This window comes from Anomaloglossus baeobatrachus, chromosome 11, assembly GCF_048569485.1.
Source record: "Anomaloglossus baeobatrachus isolate aAnoBae1 chromosome 11, aAnoBae1.hap1, whole genome shotgun sequence".
Taxonomy (NCBI): domain Eukaryota; kingdom Metazoa; phylum Chordata; class Amphibia; order Anura; family Aromobatidae; genus Anomaloglossus; species Anomaloglossus baeobatrachus.
The window spans coordinates 89,131,157-89,137,116 of record NC_134363.1 but is presented as its reverse complement, the minus strand read 5'-3'; the positions used below and the strand labels follow the sequence as shown (position 1 = coordinate 89,137,116).

Genomic DNA, 5,960 nt, shown 5'->3' with positions numbered 1-5,960 from the left:
GTGGAATAAAGTATACCTTCCAGGTGGGAGAGGAAATGGCAGCACAGCCAGTGGAGGTGAAGCAAGGGGAGCCTGCAACTAAAGAGTTGAGAGCGTTATCACATGGTGACTGAGCCTGATTGTAACGGGAGCATAGAGGTGCCGATCCTGTCTTACCTGCGTTGGTGTAGAAGTGGGTGTCCTGTGGTGGAGTCAGCTATGTGCAGTGGTGGCCGTGGGTTCTTTTATGTGCGACCGTAGTAATAGCTGCGCCCACTTCCTGTATGGGAGTGGAATGCAGTGAGGGTAATGGAACGCACGCCTGCGCATTTGTGTTTAACGTCGCGCATGTGCAGAACGGAGAAAAGGCTGCGCTCACTTCCTAATGAAAGGGAGTGAGACGCATCTGGGAAGGGAAGGGAAAAGATTAGGGTTTGGGGATGATGAAAGGGCTTTCTACGGGCAAGGATGGCAAAGGGTGGCAGTGACGGAAAGTCAGGCAGCCTGTCCTGTCCTGTCCTGTCCGTCCGTCTTTTTGTATCATGAATTGGAAAGACTGCAAGGGGGAGGGGAGGTGCTTGTGTCCAAAAGGAGGAGTTATTCAGATTCATTGCAGTGGGCGGCGGCTGCAAAAAGCACCATTCTTCTTGTTTTTGCTCTGCAAAACAGCCTTTTCAAGGGTTGGCTTGGGTGACAAAATGTCTTCTGTAGGCGTGGGTTTGTCTCCCTCTCCCTAAGATGTGCCCGGTATAGGCCAGGGTGCCACTCAAGGCCGTAACCAATTCGGGTTATAGCTTCTCGGCCTTTTGGCTAAGATCAAGTGTAGTTTCGGAGGACGCTACCTTGGTCGGTACTGGAAGGTGCCTGGGATTGCACGTCTGCCGGCCTTGAGGAAGTGTGTGCGCCTTCTGGTGACACATAGCCCTCTTGTGCCTGGACGGTTCCCAGGCAACGGGAGGCGATCACCTTTGTTATTTTGAAGTCCTACTGATAAACAGAAAAAAAAAAAATTAAATCTGTTCTTATCAGTTTAATATCTGATACGTCCCCTCTCTGGGGACCATATATTAAATGGATTTTTAGAACAAGGAGATGGAAAAAATCTTGCTCTGTCCACTGCACGCATTGACCTGGTATTGCAGTACCTCCAGGACCGGTGCACCCCTTCTTAACCCAGTTTCCAAAAGCAGAACTCAATTCACCTGATTCAAATGAGCCCCATTAGTGAATTGAAAGAAAGCAAAAACTTTATATGCACCTCAATTTGGCCAATTCACTTTTCACACTTTCACCCTTTTTTTTATCTTTCACACCTTTTACTTGCTTTATTGATGCAAAAAGCTGTGCCAAATAGCAAACTCATCTCCACTCAACTTGACCAACTCTGCTATGTCCCGTGCAGTATCTTATTCTCAGTCTTATCTAGATCATTTGCAATTGAATAGAATAGATCCCTTTTGGCTGCTTATGACTGTGTAAAATATGTAGTTTTACTGGGCTGGGATGAGAGAATCCATTGAAGCATGGTGTAGGGATTGTGGTTCCTGTGTGCTAAGAAGAGAGGCTGGCACCAGCCAGAAAGCCCCATTGCAGCCAATAATCACTTAATAACTTTTTCAACTTGTCATCATATGGGAGGCCTTCCATTCCTTGTAGTAGTCTAGTTGCCCACCTTTGAACTGACTCTAACTTCTGAATGTCCTTATTAAAATGTGGAGCCCAAAACTGGTTCCCATATTCCAGATGTAGCCTTACAAGTGATTTATAGAGGTGTAACAATACGTTGGGATCACGGGATCTAATCTCCCTTTTTATACACCCTAAAATCTTGTCCCAAGCAGCATTCCATCAGCCTCTGGAAGGTTCCTGGCGCATTGCACAGCTCGAAGGGCATGCTTTTGAACTCGCAGAGACCCATAGGGGTGGCGAAGGCGGTCTTCTCCCGGTCTGCCTCAGCAACGGACACTTGCCAATAGTGACTAGTGAGATCAAGGGTAGAAAAATAATTTGCAGTTCTCAATGCAGCTAGCGATTCCTCAATACGGGGAGTGGTGCCGTCCTTCTTTTTTAACAGGATCAACAGAGCTGCCCAAAGGCTACAACTGTCACGGATAACCCCAGCCGCCTTCATGTTGCTCAACATGTCCTTGGTACACTGGCAATGTGAAGGTGGTATTGGCTTATAGCTCTCTTTGATGGGTGGGTGTGCACCTGTGGGGATGTGGTGTTGGACCCCTTTTATTCCCCCAAAATCTAGCGGGCTTCCCACCGGTAACCCGCTCCCCAGCTTGGATGGATGCTGAGGGAGCCCCTTTTGCCCGCAGGCTCTGGCCCTGGGAACTGTAGCCTTGGCGGTGACTGTGCTTCCCTCTACGGTGTGAGCTGTTGCCTTCAATCGGGTCTTGACTGCTGGGAAACCCTGGAGGTTCCTGTCGCTAACGGATTTGACCGGTTTTACGGCGACTCCTAGCCTGGTCGGGGTCCGTAGGCCCTGCCGGATGGTGCTGGCTTCTCTTCACTCCCCGATCTGGTACCGGCGGGCCACCGCCCATCCCCGGTCCGTACGGTTCACTCCAATCAGCCTCTCCTGCAGAAGGTCACCACCGTCTGCCAACCTTGCTGAGTGCCCGGGCCACACACCCGGACACGGTCAGTCTCCTCTCCTCTTCACTTCTCTAACTCCAAAACTGATCTCTAATCTGACTCCTTTTCCCGCCTCCAGGACTGTGAACTCCTCGGTGGGTGGGATCAACCGCCTGGCCCACCCCCTGGTGTGGACATCAGCCCCTGGAGGAAGGCAACTAGGATTTGTGTTTAGCTTCGGTGTGCCTAGCCGGAGTGTAGAGTGTGTTGGTGTAGTACCTGTGACGACCTGGCTTGTCCAGGGCGCCACATTCCCCTATAGTAAAATGCAGACCGTCCGCGGGCTGCCCGTCCATCACCGGTTTTATTTTCACAACTGAAAAAGAATAAAACGGTAAAACATGTAAAAGCATCATAAACATTTTACAACGGTACAGCTTCCGCTCTTCTCCCACCCAAACAACCTGGCCCTGATGCTGCCCCTAAGAAGCGGGCAGCACCCCTTGACCCCAGTCCAGCACCAAGTTGCCCGAGCGGGTTCTGTCTCTTTCAGGGGGCCCACGTCCAAGGGGACCCCTGAACCCCCGGAGGATCGCCACCGGTTACGGTAGTGGCGGGCCTAGGCCATCCCTTTCCTCCAGGCCCATCCTCCCAAATCAGCCTCTCCGGAGGCGGTAACGGTGTCAAGCCAACAAACATTTTTATTTACATTGCACTAAGTTTGTGGTTGCCCTGCAAGTTCTCGGGCTTGTCCGTAAGCAGTTCCTTACGCAATGGTTGCACAGTCCCTACGGGGACAACAGTTGCCGGCAACGGCCGGTTTAATCACGGTTCAATCAGGAAAACTTCTTTGGTTGATCATCTTTACTTATCATTTAAAACTTTCAAACTGGTACACTCAACACATAAAGCCCCCCCCTTTTAAAGAGTAGTTTCCCTGTACCTAAGTGGGGGTCTACCTAGGTTGGAGCGAGTGGACCTTCGGGGTCCGGTGTCAGTGGTGACAGGCAGTGGGGCAGAGGGAACAGTCAGTTCCTCCTCCCTGCTATCATGTGGGGCAGGCGGAGGCGTAGGGGAGCTGGGTACAGGTACATCCCTGGGCACTGGCTCGCGGTTAACCGTTTCCATCATTTCTTCATCCACGGGTTGTGGGAACAGTATCACTGGAAGGATCACCGCACCGTTCTGTGTAGGCCAGTCTGCTGGAAAATCACCCATCATGGTGTGGATTACCTCTTTTTCCTTCTCCACTGGACTGGGAACTGGAGCCTCATCCGCTACTCTCAATGCTGGTGGGCACTTCTTCAGGTGGTCTCGGGAAACCGTGGCCAAAGTCCCCCCTTGGTCACGGCTGATCTGGTAGGCCTTCCCATTCTCCCATCCTGTGGGCTGGACTACATACGGGGTTTTTTCCCATTGATCATCCAGCTTGTGGGCCCTTCTTTTCCGCTTCAGCACTACATCCCCAGGTTGGAAGGAACCGGCAGGCGCCTTCTTGTTGAAGCACTGCTCCTGTTGTCCCCGACTCCGGCACAAGTTCTTTTCAACATACTCCTGGACCTGTCGGTACTGTGTCCTCCGCCGAGTGTCCCATTCAGCTGTCGACAGGAGTGCTTCTGAAGCTTCCAAGCCCATTTCCAGATCCACTGGTAGCCGGCCGGGACGAGCTCTCATCAGGTATGCTGGAGTGCATTTCGTAGAGCTGGAAGGGATGTTGTTGTACATATCGACCAGGTCAGGTAGCTTCTCCAGCCACAGGTTCCGCTCTTCCAGTGGTAACGTCTTGAGGAGGCCCAGGACCAAGTGGTTCATCTTTTCACAAATGCCATTGGTTTGGGCGTGGTAAGGCGTGGTCCGGATTTTCTTGCAGCCGTACAACTGGCAGAATTCCTGGAATACCTCTGCTTCAAAGGCCGGACCCTGGTCGGTAAGCACCCTCTCCGGGTACCAATGCGGTCAACAGAAATAAGCCTGGAAAGCCTTAGCAGCGGTGCGGCCGGTTAAGTCCTTAACTGGGACAACCACCAGGAACCTCGAGTAGTGGTCTACGATGGTCAGAGCGTAGGTGTACCCACTTCGGCTGGGGGTGAGCTTTACATGGTCAAGGGCAACCAGCTCCAGCGGTTGGTGTGTAATGATCGGGTGTAGGGGTGCCTTCTGGCTGGCCTCGTCCTTCCTTCTCAATGCGCAAGGGCCACATTCTCGGCACCAGGCCTCCACAGATTCCCGCATTCCACTCCAATAGAACCGCTCTCTTAACAACATCTCTAGCTTCTTCCACCCGAAGTGCACTGCACCATCATGGTATGCTTGCAGGACGGTGGGCACGTTAGCCTGGGGAATCACCAGCTGGCGGATCTTCTCGTGAGTCTTTGGATTAATCAGCTCGCGATACAACTTCCCCTGGTGTAGGTATAGCCGGGTCCATTCTTGCCACAGACGTTGGGCTTCGGCAGGGGCAGCAGGGTCTATCCCAGCAGAACCCTGTTCCACTAGAGTCTTGACCAGGCGGACAGCAGGTGCCTGGTCCTGAGCTTCCTGCCAGTCCTGTCGGGGCAGCGGATCCAGGTTCACCCGTTGTTGGTAGACGTGCACCTTCTCAGTGAATGGCCGGTGAAATGCAGGCAACTCGATCTCTTCGAGGTCATCATCCTCTGGCCCCTCTTCCGACAGGTGGGGCATCCGGGAGAGTGCATTGGCATTGACGTTGGTACGGCCGGCCCGGTACTTGATGGTGAAATCGTAGTTGGCTAACCTGGTCACCCACCGCTGCTCCAACGCGCCCAGCTTGGCCGTATCTAGATGGGTCAGCAGGTTATTGTCTGTGTACGCGGTGAACTTGGCTGCTGCCAGGTAATGGCGGAACCGCTCGGTGATAGCCCACACCAGTGCCAAGAGCTCAAGCTTGAAGGAGATGTAGTTCTCAGGGTTCCTCTCAGTCGGTCGGAGTTTTCGGCTAGCATAAGCTATTACCTTTTCCCTTCTGTCTTGGACCTGGGATAGAACAGCCCCCAAGCCCACATTGCTGGCGTCGGTGTAGAGGATGAATGGGCGGCTGTAGTCAGGGTACGCTAGGATTTCCTCTCCGGTCAGGGCTGTTCTCAGCTGGCGGAAGGATTCCTCATGCTTTTCTTCCCACACCAATGGGGCTACTAGGGATCTACCACCCTTGGTCTGTCCTACGAGGAGGTCTTGCATGGGGGCAGCCATCTTTGTGTACCCCTTAATGAAGCGACGGTAATATCCCACCAGGCCCAGAAACTGCCTCACTTCCCTCACTGTGGTCGGTCTCGGCCAGTCTTGGATGGCGGTGATCTTCTCGGGGTTGGGGGCGACACCTTCCGCACCAACCACATGTCCTAGGTACTGCACTCTGGGTTTCAGCAGATGACACTTTG

General features: G+C 52.9%; 1 pseudogene; it reads left to right on the top strand.

The window, feature by feature from the left end:
• Window positions 1-940: 940 nt before the first annotated feature.
• On the top strand, window positions 941-1,146 carry LOC142257303 (U2 spliceosomal RNA; annotated as a pseudogene).
• Window positions 1,147-5,960: the final 4,814 nt, after the last annotated feature.